We start from the raw sequence: 15,269 nt of genomic DNA on the forward strand, positions 1-15,269 counted from the left end.
GAGGCATCTTTAACACTTTGACATGTAAATTAAAAAATATTCTGTGAATATTAACAGTGCTGCCTCTCAGCTTTTGGGTTTAGTCTTGACCTTGGGCATCTGTCTGTGTAGAGTTTCGGCAGGTGCTCTGGTTTTCTGCTGTCAGTCAAAAACTTGGCTTGATTTTTCCTTTCTTTGTGATCCTTGGGTGGACGGAGGTGCTGTCCAGTGGGACAACAGTCACATGCTCACCCACCAGAGGAGTCAAGTTTTTATGGGTTGGTGACCCTCACCATGATGAACAGCTTATTCATGGATTAATGTTTATGCAGCCACAGCTCAAACTGACTAACACACACAAATTAATCATTTTAATTGTGAGAAAAATAATTAATATTGCGTTTCTTATTTTTCATCATTATTGTTTGAATGCTCTGTCACAGTTCCCGTTGCCACTTATTTAGAATTAATCTGAAAATACAAATACTAATGTTCTGAAATTTCGCTCTCAGACAAAGGCTGAGCTAAAGGGCAAATTCATGAAAATGATTATTTTGACCTGTTATGTCAGTAATTTTCAAAGAGGATTAGAGTACTCACCTGATCACAACAGCATGGCATAGTTAAGAACAGAACTATTTCTATTAGGGCAGAGTGGTCGCTAAGGATCTGTGCCAGTGGCTGGAAGGTTGCTGGTTCAAATCCTGCAGCTGGCAGAGGAATCCTACTCTGTTGGGCCCCTGAGCAAGGCCCTTAACCCCAACTGCTCCAGGGGTGCTATACAATGGCTGACTCTGTGCTCTGACCCCAAACTTCTCTCCCTGTCTGTGTCTCATGGAGAGCAAGCTGGGGTATGCAAAAAGATGAATTCCTAATGCAAGAAATTGTATAGGGCTAATAATAATAAATAAATAATGATGTTATTTTCACAGTACTGAAGAATGGCCTGAGCTAGGAATTGGATTTTATCAACTGCATTTTTCGATTTCAGACAAAGATTTTGGCAGCTAGCAGGATTTGTCACCCACTCAAATTCTAAGTGTCTTTAACATCTAGGTTAAATTTTTAAACATTTAATTTTAAACATTTTTAAAGGCTAAGGAAAAAATCTAACCTTTGGTTGCAACACACTCTTGACAGCTGTGGAAACATGTATTTACAAGTTGTCAGGGAGTCTGCATGTATGTGGTATTTACAGCCAATAAATGTGTCTTTGCCAACAGCAATCAACATTTTTTCTATTTCTTTTTCTACTCCCATATCACATACCTCAAAAACAAGCAACACAGCCATTCATTAGTGGTTTTTAACATGTGGCTCCAAGTGATCGAGTAAATTTATACTCATTAGATTCCAACCAAGATAATATGTAGATAAGAAAGAGGCCTCTGAATTTAGCCTACAGAAAGTCTGAAGCAAATCAATTTTTTCAAATTGTAGCATTCCTTTGACTGGTTGCCTGCAGTTACAAGACCATGCAGCCAAAGGAACAACAAGAACTCCTTTGTTACTAATAAATACCAAATAATGTAATAGAGATATAGTATAAATTATATTTAGTGATTCAGAGCCTTTTGGGCTACTAACGTGTTGCCTTGTACTGAATCGCAAAGCTCCTCTGCTTGATTCCGAAGGGCTGGAAAGGTAAAGAGAATGTTGCAGAAAATAGCAAGAGACTAACACACTGAGAAACGAACAAGTGCAAAACAGCATTTTGTAACCTCTGGGAATTACTGTAGTAGAATATGTGGATATAACAAACACATATGAATCAAACATGTGTCATGAGTATTAATGATCTAAAGGTTAAATAAATGCATTTGGTGGAGAAATTAAATGTGCTTCACCATCTTCTCCCATTCTCCATGTAGCTAGCAAGCTGTTCCACCTTGCTGGAACAAAAGCTGCTCTCTTCAACACTGGAAATCCCCAGTCTGTGAATTAAAAAAAGTCAGATTAGTCCTTTATGAATAAGGTGCCTGGTAATGATTGCAAGATAAAAGAATATTTCAAGGAAAACTATGATTTCTGTGCCAAGAATTGGAGTATCGCATATTATCCTGGTTTCTCCATATTCTGACAAAACTTAAATGCTTTTCAAACCTGTTTGAATCTGAGTTGCAAAGGCTTTAGGTGAGGCTTTTTAAAACTCCAAGTGAGTCCTAAAAATATCTGATTTACCAGATGTAATTTTGCATTTTTTGCAATTTTAGGAAATTGATGTTTAATTCATAGACAATACCTACTGTACATTCAAGACTGTTTGAGCTGTCCAAGAGATTCTGCAGAACAGCTCACTGCACAAACAAACCTACCTCTCATCATCTAGACTCCTGCCCCCTGAATAACAAGCCTAGAATTCTCTGACCTTTCCAAGAATGAGAGAGCTTGAACCCACGGGCAGTGATGTAATCTAGCTTTTATACAGTAGGCTGTTGTGCTGTAGCTACAGGAAGAGATGTCAATTTTTGTATATTTCTACACCATCCAAAATCAAATTTCAGAATTTCAGAAAAGGTGTTACATTCGATACTTGAATTTGGATTTTTTTGGGGGGGAAATCAATCTTCTAATTTCCATCCACCCCATGTGAAACTGTTGACTGTTTTGCTCTCCAGCAAACAAAGAGAAGAATTTCAGAGAAGAATTTGAGTAATGTGTGATTTGGCACAGTGTAAGTTCCAGAGTGCCTGACTGGAGAGTTAGTGCTGATTGGAGCATTTGTGTGTCACTGATGTCACTGCAGATACATAGGCAGATACATGGCAAAACACAGGAGAAAGCCCAGATGCAAGTTGTGTAGTCCCCCTCATGGACTCCTAGTCAGAGCTGACACTTGGCATGACACAAGCTTTTAGTTCTTAAAAAGCAGCACTTCCCAAGTCTACACTTAAAGAAGAGGGTCTGATAGTGGTCCTTTTAGACTGTGCATCTGTAACCTCAAAATCCTTATGCACCCCAGAACCCTGTGGGCGCTCTTGATCACCCACTCCTGTAAACAAAAATATGTTAGAGACAATAGTGGTCTTGTTGTACATTTCAGAAGCCCTATTGTGCTTCTTTAAATAGACACTCCCGCACACATTAACACAATCGTCATGCCTGCTCTCCGTCATTATGTCTAGAACCAGGTTTGTCGTCAGCTGCTGTTACAAATTACCGAATGGACTAGTAAATATTTATAATTGCAATCACACACCACTGGAAAGCAAAGCAGGCAGCTGTCTTTCAAAGGACTGACTCATCCCTGCAAGTAGCTGTCTCACACTGACTTCCAAGATCAAACGGGAAATCAGAAACTCTCTGCCAAAGAAAAAAGCTGATCTTGTAAAAAAAAAAGAACAGTATGCATCCAATTTGCCAGTATCTTATCTATTAAGAATCTCCAAAGCCACTAATTTCTTTCTTCTTATTCAATTTTGAAGCAGCTTAATTCCTATCTGAAAGTGTGTGGGTCAAGCCAGGGAGTTACTGTAGGGGTGTAGATGGGGTGGTGGGAGAAGTAAGAGAGACGTGTGACGAATATCCATTGGCAAATCTAAGTGTGCAAGATTAGGATTTTACCTTCCTCCCGATTTTCTGTTACAAACTCCATTAAAAAAAAAACTAAAGAAAGGAAAAAACTTCAAATGAATGTGCCCTTCCACTCACCTTTTATCCTTGTAAATACACTTTGTTGGTACAGGCATATAGCACTGCCGTAGTATACTGTAAACTAACGAAGCACGGCACTTGTGCCAGAGATATTTCTCTACACATGACTCAAGGCAGTAGGCAGAAAACAACTGCACCCAGTGAAGAGAAAATGAAAAGTAATTTTTTTAGAATAAACTGGTTTATTCCCAATCTATGGGTTGGTTCACCTCCTCCTCTCCAGCTCCCTGCTGGTCCCCATGGCAAGTCACTAAGGCAGAGAGATGAAAGGCCAAACACAGTAAGCTAAGCATCATAAAACGTACATTTCTTTACACTTCAGTTTATTGCTTGATATGCATTAATAAGATGCTTTCCCTGCTCTCTTTAAAGCTATCCAAATGCAAAATGAGATACCTTTAGTAAGCTGTATTACTAAGCACAAAATAAATCAGCTTACTGTTTTGTCTCAGATGTTCCAAGTATAACCTCACCATTAACCTATTAAATGATTGATGTTTAATTCCCTTAAAGCATTTTTGTGTTATCTTTCAGTACTTGTTGGCTTCCATTATTCCTGCACGAAAAAAATAAAACTAAAAAAATAAAAGAGTCACTGATCTCTCTAATGGGGAAAAGAAGTGTGTGTGAGAGCTCTTTCCTCCAGGCCTTGAAAAAATAGAAATTGGAAATGAACAATGTTCCAGGTATGGTAAGAGAATAACTCCACACTGGGGATGTGTTTGGAGGTGAACAGGTATTTAGCACTGTCCTGGCTTTCTGGTTAAAGTCTGCAGTGAAAAGGAGTAAAAGTGAAAATTAAAACAAATAAATCATCTCATTACTATATTGATAAATGTTTTTTTCAAAGTGCAGTCTTTTCCCCCCTCACTTGATTAAATATAATACACCATACGTGCTCAATGTACAATTTATCAATGTAATGTGTGGACTGCCTCTTTTCACATATTATCGTATATAACTTAGAGCATTTAAAAGTATCTTTCTATGCTTTAAAAAACATTTCCCTCAGAAGACAATAAGAGAGATGGTTTGCAAAAAAGTCTCTTAAGTGGCTCTTACATTAACTTCTGGAGAAAGCCTGACCACAGTGCTTGAAGAATCATGCAAAATGGAGTCTGTCAAGAAACAAAAGGAAAGAATAATCCAAGATCATCTCTTACCCACGGCTCTTAACAGCAGCTAAAAAATAAGACCTGGTTATCTTTGACTATTTTCCTTGGAAAGAGTTCAATTATCTAAGTCTGTAGTGTTGCAAAATCGCATCTTCTGGTATGAAGGAGGACTTTGGGTCAGAAGAGGTGAAGGTAGAATTTAGTTCAGATTCCAAGATTACGTTTTCCACTGTTTCATGATTGAAACATAGTGAGCTATTGGGAAGTGTGCTATAAAACAACATTTAAAAAAAAAATTGAACCACCTATTGTTTTCTTTACATAATGTGTAATCTAAATGTTAATCAACTTACCTTCCTGCCACCCCACTTGAATCAACAGTGATGACTATGCACACTTTTCCTAGGACCATGTTCTTCCTGGTGCAGGGAATGAACACTACAGTTCCTATAGGAGTGGAAAAACACGGAAAATACTCCTAGAAGCGATCAACTTCAACGGAGAGCAGATGTAACCCAACTATTGGACCTTGATTAATTCCAGCACATTCATGCTCATTGGTCAATGTAGAAAGCAGTCAGATTTACTCAGAAAAAAAAGAAGACCGTTTAAGAAACTGAAAAATCATTCAGCCAAAGGGTTAACAGAAGAGACAATCTATTTGTCAAACTCCATGGTGGGACAGCCAGCAGCCCTGAAATCCCCTCTAAATGACCTGATTCCAATTAATTTCCTCAGAACTGGGCTTAGAGGCTGTAGATACAGCATTTTTTTCCAACACTAATTTTCTTTTCCTTGTTATCCTTGCAGCGTTAATGAAAGGAAGAGTCTTACAGCGGCTTAGTTCAAGGGGAGGGCGAGGTCTGGAGTTTGCTTGGAGATAAAGCCCGTGACCTTGGTTATAAAAATTGACTGCCTCGTTTAACACATCCCAGCTGCTGCAGCGGCAGGTTGGCAGCAGTATGAGAGGAATGTGCGGAGTCCGGGAGCAAGTTGCAGCACTCCCCGAGAGGAGGGGGGTTGAAGAAGCAGAGTGTGTGGAGTGTTTTTCTCCTGACAGACCGGAGCGAGGAGGAGGCAGAGCTGCCCCCCCTCCCCTTCTTGATTGGTGAAGAGCACGTCTCAAGGTGTGTCTTCTGCCCACTGGGATCCTACAGCTACTGCGGCTGCTGGGAGGCTTTCCCTTGACAGCCAGTCAGTCTCCACGACACAAACTCAGAGGGTCCGATGGACTAACGTGGGGAATTTACTGAACACTGTGCACTTATGAAGTTCTTTGTATTGTTTCTTGTTTCATACAGACTTTGCTCGAAAGGGAAAGAAAGAGGCAAACACTAAACTTCTTTTGCAACAAACAGGGTAAGTTTTCTTCATCCTATCAGACTATTTCAAGATGTCTCTTTTTCAAATTTGCGAGTTTGCATTACCATTTCTAATCTAGAACCAACCTGCTGCCTAAATTGTGCTGTATACCTTAGTTTATAGGAGCAGCAGTAAAATAGCAAATTCCATTAGATTTCTAGTCAATATAAGATTATTCATGAAGGTTCCAATGCTTTCCTATAGATAAACAATTTAACACACAAAGCAAAACTGTTTATGATAAACTGACAGTGTGGTTGATTACATTTCTGCTGAACTTGTCTTAAACAAGCTGTAAAGAATTGGGGTGTATTTATTTCACACAGCCTCTTTGCGAGCTTCATCTTAAGGCAACACCAGGATGCAGAGGGGAGGTTCAAGTATAATCTGCAAGCCATGGACCATAATTAGTAAATGTGACATGCAGTTTCCCACTGTTTCAATCACGATATGAAAAAGAACTGCTCTATGAGGTCTTTAAACATACATTGAAAATACATGAAAATACATTCGAATATTTTCCTATTAACCACAGCAGAGGCATCTTTTCTTGGAGAAAGCTGAAGCTTACCCTTCTCTTTCACATTCTCCTACAGTACCTGCAATTGCTACTTATGAGCCCCAGTGGCATCCACGATCTGAGAAGCCGAGCAGTGGTATCACTTGCAGTGATTGGCAATGTTAGCAGTGCCCACATCTGTGATCTGGAAACAGGATCAATGCCTCAATTATGTTGTGCTATGCACCCTCTGTGTGGTGCATAAGAGTTTGCAGGAGCCACTACATTTCCATGGATTCCAGTGCTTTTGGATTACAAATAGCAGGGTTGCAAGTTTCTTTCTGCAATCATAAACACAAGAATTTCAGCGTGTGCGGTGAAGTAATTAACGTTTTGGGCACAGTTTTTTGGTATGAGGCAGGGACCTGAGCACTTAGTCTATTAACGAGTCACAGGGCTACACTTCACCATGTGCCTTTAATGTGGTTTTTTTCATCACTCACACATGGAGAGGGCTGCAAACCTGGTGGCGTGCTTCAAAGCTAGACACGATGTATTTCACAAAAGCCAAGGAGACTTCATTTTCATTCTCTGTGGTATTGGATCCTTAGTATAGATGTGCGCTTTTCTAGAGAAAACCTGAAAATGAAGATATTTCGCACTATGTGACGTTTTAAGCTTTGTGGGATTCTTATCAGAGTAGCTAATCAAACTGCTGTGTGATTTTCTAGTTGTTCAGAGTGTCATGGCGCAAATAACAAGATAAGGAATTTCAAAAGATGACAATTGATTTAAAAAAGTCATGCTTGATTATTACTTGTTTGACAAAGAAAGCATCCTCATTAGAATCCTGCACTAAAATCTTCTGGAAATCTGAATTCAGTAGTTTGGTCAAACCCTAATTAAGTAGGATTAGTGGAATCTAGATTTCTGCTGGGGTAACTCCCCTGGCTGAGGTTAACAACAACTTATCAGTTGGATCCTCTTCCCTCTTTAATGAGGAATGAGACAGGGAGCTGCTTCAGGGGTGCAGATGGGATGTAGGAAGGGTTGAGAAAACAAAACATTCAAGTGAGTAGAGAAAAAGCATGATGCTTATAAACAGGTAGAAGTGGGTGAGATTAGGGTTTGATCTTCTCCTGAGTGAAGTGTTCAACTGCAATTGCATCAGAGGGACTGGAAATCCAAAAGGCAAACATCATATATACTGACATGCTCTCAGAGATGTTCGACAATGGGATGAAAATGTGTCAAATTTTGAATTAGAAAAAAAAGGCACAGTGCCTGGACAGCTGTTCAATGCATGCAGCTGTTGCTGCTTTGTTATGTGAATTCAGGATGTTGTAATAAATAAAAGAAGAAAACAGTAAAAAAGTAATTTAATAAGCGATACAAGTTTTATTGACACAATACCCTCAAAGACATTCAAAATTGTCGTAACAAACATTGATTTTACATGTCAATTCTAGAATAACTTTTCAGAATTATAAAGTATAAACTATCACTATCGAGGATAACAATAATTAGCCAAAAACTCATTAGAATCCTGCACCCAAATCTTTTGGAACGTTGTAGAAGATTGAATGAAGTAGAAGATTGTTTTAAGAAACATATTGGCCTAAATGCATGAAGTGGTTGAAACATTGAAAACATTAACGCTAGAATTCCATTAAACATTCTATTTTCCATTAACCAATCAATAGAACACTTTAAGTATAAATTACAGCCATAGGTAAATCAGGAAGAAACCGTTTTAATGCATCTTGTCCTGATTTAGATGGGACATTTGGGTTCTCCGTTTCTTTAGGATGTACAAACAGAAACACATTTTTCAATTCATGCAGTTTTAATAACACAGTGAGCCTCTACTTGTTCTGCTTAAGCTATATTCAACAGACTCAGTGCCAAGGGGAATTCGAGTTAATTCAAAATCATAGTGATTTTGAGAAGAACTTTGCAATATATCTTTCTTTGATTCCCTTCCTTGGAGAAAATCAAGAAATTTCTGTAATTACAGAATGAAGAATTCTTCTCTAGTTTCCAAAGCTACTCAGTTTCATTATTTAGTGCCATTTCTGGCTCACATATGGCATACTGTCTGAATCACAAATGTCATAATTTAATAGACTTTTTTTAATTTGCATGCTTACTATTAAAAGGTGTTTTCTGTTTAACAGTGCTTAAATCACCAGAATATTAAAAACCTTCTATAACTTATATACATAGCAGCACTGTAAGGCCTGGTGAAAACCAGGCAATAAAAACACAAAAGGGAAAAATATGCCCCTCTCACAAAGTGAACAACCTCTTCATGCCACCGATGAGACATACAGCACTTGTATACAACAGACTAACTGAAGGGGGAAATCAAGTGTGGAGTATCTAGTCACTACAGAGCTCTACTGTATATTGCATTGATTAATGGCAACTTGAATCACTACATTGATCAAGTCCTGAGATGTTGTTTTGTGCCCTTTCTGTTAGCCCATCCTGATGTAACACCATTCCAGCGTTACATACTATACATGTATTGTCTTTCTTGCAAGAGGACAATGTCATAGTTGTGAAGTTGATATCCTACCCACTTGACCTTGTTCTCAAAATGGGACATCTGTGAGATTAGCAGGTTAGGGATGATATGTGGCAGCTAGGGCTCAGAGAAAAGCGATCAAGCTTGTTGATTTGTTGTTTAACACACATCATAATGAAATCATAATCATTCTGAAAAAGTCTCTGCGCAGGACGGATGCTATCAACTAGCGAGATTCATAGGAGATACAGTATATACAAGTAGTGGACAAAAAGAAACAACTGAGTAAACGATGACACCAAGAGTATGTAAAGCAAGGTGTGGCTTCTGCATGAAGCAAATAACATACAAGTATTCTTATGGTCATGTATAATAAATAATGCCGGACAGGCCTATGATTATGACTAGCATGCCAGCAAGAGGAGACCACGGTGACATTAAAAGAGGTGTGATCGTTGGAGCACATTTGGCAAATGTTTTAGTGACCACGACAGCTCAACTTGTTGTTTCACAAAAAACAATATCTATTTTGTGTCATCATAGAGCTCTAAGGTAAAGACCTCATAAGCAAAGGGAAACAATGAGTAGAAACAACCATTGCAGGATTGTAATATCCACTCATCACACCTGGCAGTGCACGTTTGTGAGTCCAATGGTACAAAGAGCACAGGCAATGAGATACCAAACAGTGGCAAAAGCTGATGTTGTAAGGTGACTCAGTCTTCACCATGGTTTCAACAAAGTACAAGAGTGCTTATGGCAAGAGTCTAAAGATATATACAGCCCTGAGCGCTTGGTTCCAACAGTGAATGGTTTTGGTGGTCCCATAATGTTGTGGGTACATTTGCCAGGCATGATTTGAGTGGTCTCATTGCCTTTAAAAGCGAGGTCAATGCTAGCCTGTACTTGAGCGATCATCTTCTTGTTGCAGCATTTCATTCCTGGCTAGAGGTGTGTTTTCCAGCATGACTGCCCCTATCTACAAAGCACACGTTGTAGCCCAGTGGTGTGATGAGCATGTTTTCTCTGTACCATGGCCTTGTGAATCACCCAATCTGATCTCAATCAAACATTTATGTGATATGTAGTTCAGGTGGGTAGCTGCGTCAGCATGCGTAGGCTCCAAAGGAAGAAGTAATAGGTTTATTCCATGCTGAAAAAAAGAAGAAAGAAAACACAACGTTTCGGCCGTGGAGCCTTCTTCAGTCTTCTTCTTCACACCTGAAGAAGGCTCCAAGGCCGAAACGTTGTGTTTTTCACCTCCATCAACCAGGTGGTTGATTGACGTCTTGTGGAAAAATGGTGCCTTATCCCTCCTTATCCCAGAATTCTGGATGCTAGTAGACTCTACAACACACAATGGCTGCATAGGTTGGGCCAATGCACTGTTAAGTGACTTTACATTGGTGTTTCCATTTTTTGTCCGCTATCTGCATATATTTTTAACAAATTAATACATTTATAATGAGGAAATCCAGCAATTAAAAAACCACCAAACCTTTGTTCTGAAAGCATGAACAATACAACTATCACTGCTAAGTTTCTAGCAAAATAGTGAGCACATAAAAATAGTGTGAGTGACATTCCATTTCACTGGAAAATGAAATAAATTGTCACATTAATTTTATTTTCACTGTACAATGACAAAAAATATACTCAATAAACTTATGAGAAAGTCATTCATTTGTTTTCAAGTACTGTACCAGGTCTTCATACCCAGTCGGTAAGCAATGACAATACCAGGAAACCTTTTGAAGAGTTTGTTCCTAAAGGTTGAAAAATTTGGAAAGGAGAAAAGATTGAGCAGGAGATGGAAAAAAGTCTCCTTCATCTTTTGAAATAGAAAACAAAACAGGTACCACCTATGGTGATTCAAGTTGTGTCTTGCTTGTCTTTTAGGAAAATATCCTGGTGACATAGTTTACAGGTCTTTCATTCAAAGTGAGTTCTGCAACGCTACTCATCGGCACAAAACAAAGAACCTGCAGCTTAGCTTCTGTGCCCTTTCTGTCTTGATAACCAATGGAATTAGTTTGCAGCAGAACATTTTTCTGATTATAATTTTATAAGATACAGGGTTAATGATTCAGCAAATGTCAACCCTTGAAATGATTTTTTCAGACTGAATAAGAGCATAATGTTTTGATATAATCATCAACTCTTATTGTTTTAGCCCTTCTTTTAAATATTTCAATTATGTTTCTGCACTTAAAAAGCAATGAAAGTTTCCACTGTAGAAATATAGGCAGAACCTACAATATATTGGATGTTTTGTTTCCCCACTTACTGCTGTTGAGAGCAGACAATGTTGTTTGTGTGTTTCAGAGTTTTACCTGTTATACCTTAGTTGTACCTAAGACTCAGTTCTAGTTAAGAAAGTTAATTTTACAAAGTAAGTTAGTTATTATTGTAGGAACAACCAAGCTTGAAACATCCTATGCATTATACATAGGTTAATGCATAGGATGGTTGTATTACAATACATTGTATTGTATTCTTTGGAGGGACTTGTTTCAGTTGAGTTAATGTTGAAGGGTAGTGGTGTGGGGAATGCTTTCCAGTAGTTTATGTGTAAAACAGAGGTAATGGAATTATTCTGGTCGGTGAAAGTGATTGAAATCCAGTGATTTCCCAGTACAGTTGCACACTTCCTGCAAAAAGAGAAACGTGCTTTTGACTGGGGCTCCTTATATATTGACCAGTGAGCATACATTTCATTAATGATAACAGTTTGTCATGTTCAATAACTTTTAAAATGATCATCAGAGTTAAGCAAGGCTGTTCAATCTTTCTCCCCTCTTTCAGACAATCTGTTTCAAGCATATAGTTTTTCTTGACCTCTGTGAAAACAATAAAATCCATAATAGAGCACAGGTGTAACTGTCCTTGCCAAGACTGCAAGGAATTTGGGAATACGTCTTCATCTTCAATTCAAATCGAGAGTCTGTGTGAGGGAGGCAGGGGGCATCTGGAAACCAATATTTAAACGTCTACAGCCAGATTCATGTTTATCAGATCCATTTTCTATCGAATTTTTTTTCTGAGATTATTCTTAGACCTGACACAGGGGAAAAATAATAATTGTCCATTAGTCTATCTGCTTTTTTTAAACCCCAGGCTGTGCCAGCCTTGAGTGAGAGACACGAGTGACAAATAGGCTTTAGTCTACATATACATATCTGTACTGTCAAGGCGTGACACAGCTGCCCATAACTCAATCTTCTTTGGATTCTCCAACTTGGAAATAAACACTGGTTCTCAAGGTCAACCTCTAATTTGAAGGCATTTGCTGTATTTAACATTGAATAGATTTAGTGCATGCTTTTATTTAACAGAAAGTAAAAAAAAGGAACTGCTGTTCTGGATCTTATGGCACAGATATATTATTGGATCAAGATTATTTTAAAATTTTACAGTGGGTTTTCAGTGATGAAGCACTAGAATGAGTAATTGCCTGAAAGGAGAACTACAAGCACAATGTTTTTTGTCTGGTTTGCTATATAATCAATTATGTGCTCGTAAATGGACAGGTACTTTAAAATTCCGCCATAATACCTGTCCAAGAAACCATTACAGTATTAGCTCTTTGACCACACTACACATTATTTTATTTGTATAGGTGTGTCCTGGTGAGTTGTTTATTTCTTTTACATTAGAAGATGGTTGCCAAAGGCTTTCTCTAAAAGGTCGTGAGCTGTTCTAATCGTAAGGTAAACTGTGGTCAGCAAAATTTGCATGTGTCCTTCAGAGGCTGCAGAACCTTCTGTCAGTTGGAAAAGTGATGTGGTTCTCCTTTACTACTCAAAACTCACAGGTACCTGCCAAGTTACAGTAAGTGCTGTGATGCACAAGCTCAGGGCACTCTCACTCTGACAAATTGGTATACCACAGATTATTCTGTGAATTCTGATTCAGTCCAGCAGAATGTGGATTATAGGATTCAGCCAGCTCTCATTGTGACTGGTTCAGCCATCTGAGAAGAAAAAGTATAAAAAATACAGCTCTTCAGAGCTTTTTGTTTCAATATTCTCAACGTATATATACTGTACCTATGTAATGGCCTTACAGAGAAGGTCAAGATGCCTATGAAATGTCATTTTGCCTTTGCGGTTTCTGGAGAAATTCCTTTACTGCTCTTCCTTTTGAGCAAGAGGCACAGGGAAGGACTGTTTACTTTAAACTGCCCATTAAAATTCCACGATTATCAATAGAACATTCCGAAAAAAAGATGAGTCAAGTAGCAGAGCAAGTGTTCTTGAGTCCTGTAGAACGATGTTAGATTACAAAAGGACGTACAAATGGAATGATTCATCTTGACTCAGCATGGTATTCAAAGGCACAATCCCACCTCCTCAACGACTGACTCACACCAAACCAACTGCCTAAGACGACCACCTGAGTTCTCGAAATTCTGAGCACAGGTTTTGTTTGATTATTTGCACGTGTTAGTGTATTCATCAGTATTTCACGAGCATGTGAAACGTTGTGCTAATGACACTATTTCAACCTAACAAAGAGGCTTACACCTGCACAACATCAAGAAAATGTTGGCAATGAAATAAAATTGAATGTTGAAACAATAGAACAGTACACGTCAGAAGTAATAAGTGCATGAACCAGGCAGAATTAATTTAATCACATGGAGAATATCTTCAGATGCAAAAGGTAAACAGTTTCAGGTTGCTCTGTAAATTATTTGAGCCATTAGCAATAGCAAATTGAAATGGCATACTCCTGAAAATGGAATCAGCTCTTATGTTAAATATTGTATGATAAAAGTACTACATCTTGAAACGTATTTACAGAAAAGCACAATAAAATAAAATTTATTTAAGGGGTTTTCTTAAATAAAGTTTTTTAAATGAACTTTAACCAGTGGAGCATTGATCTAATACGCAGAGGAAACCAACCGATCAAAGAATAAAGATCGCAATGATGAGTGCAACAGTGAATGACAGTGCTAAAACTCCTTGCAGAGTGGTTTATGATGAGATAAGATTCCCAAGAACAGTTTTAGAGACCATTCAATAAACAGGACCCATAGAATCTAAGATGGGGATTATCATAACAAGTTGTATACCTAGAGGGATAAGTACCACAAGACTTGCGGTAAAGTAATCCAAGTTTAGAGTTGACTTTTGCTTATAAATTAGTAATGGGATTTGAAAGCTGATGCATATTTATATTTGTAAACCATTAACACAAACTTTGACTAAACACTCTGTGCAGCTGAAGTTGAATGACAGTAGTTAATTCTACATCTTTATTTTCAGTTTATCAAAAGCCATAGAACATAGCTTCTTGAATTTTGTCAAAACAAAAATGCAAATTAAGTATTTCTGATGATAACTTATTTCAAGAGTAGGGCCCTGAATAGTCACTGTAGGACTCCTTTAGTAAATGGAATAAGTTGTGAAATATATCACTTAGGATTTGACACTCAGTGTGTGGCTTTGTAAACAATTTTAATACACAAAGATTCACACTTTAAATTGCTAAGATGTGTTATTTTTGTGAAAGGCTGTTATAATGTTAATGGAATATGCAACAAAAAACAAACTACATCTCAGATAAAAAATAACAACTATCTCACAATGAGCCTATCTGCTTGTTATCATTTTTCTAAAATTTATTGGAAGACAAGGTATTTAAATATATATTTATACCAGTTATGATCTAAATTATCACTCCCTTTGAAAGGGAGGGAGAAGGTTTTCAGCTGTTTTAAAAGATTAAATACCTAGGTCAAAGGAGCAGATACTACATGAGCTGTGTACATCTTAAAACCATCAAGCGATTAATGCACTTTAAAACTTTCAGAAATCATTATGCTGCTTCAGTCAGTTCCTGCAGCTGTTCAGAGAAGTACCAGTAAGATGCCCATAGCCCTTGTCCTTAAAAATCTAAAAAGGATCTTAATGAAGTTGACTGGCCCAATTATGCAAAATGTTGCCTTATTCTTTGCACTATCTTTGGCTGAAGGGAGATTGTTTCATTGTAGAAGGAGAACATCAGTTCTTCCTTTTTGAATTGACATGGTTTATCTGACTCCAACATACAGAGGGCAGGGTCAGATTTACTCCAGTGACCTACAGTGGCTAACCTTATAATCTGATGAAGAAGAAATTCG

General features: G+C 38.0%; 1 protein-coding gene across 1 annotated transcript in view; it reads left to right on the forward strand.

Annotated features, from left to right (window-relative positions):
• Nucleotides 1-6,034: 6,034 nt before the first annotated feature.
• The window catches only part of bcar3 (BCAR3 adaptor protein, NSP family member), a 125,001-nt gene continuing 115,766 nt past the window's right edge, over nucleotides 6,035-15,269 (forward strand). Inside the window, exon 1 of the mRNA XM_088928364.1 lies at nucleotides 6,035-6,107. The gene's annotated coding sequence lies outside the window, so the exon portion shown is untranslated. The remainder of the gene's footprint in view (nucleotides 6,108-15,269) is intronic.

The sequence above is a fragment of the Atractosteus spatula genome, chromosome 11 (assembly GCF_055471065.1).
Source record: "Atractosteus spatula isolate fAtrSpa1 chromosome 11, fAtrSpa1.hap1, whole genome shotgun sequence".
NCBI classification, from domain to species: Eukaryota; Metazoa; Chordata; class Actinopteri; order Semionotiformes; family Lepisosteidae; genus Atractosteus; species Atractosteus spatula.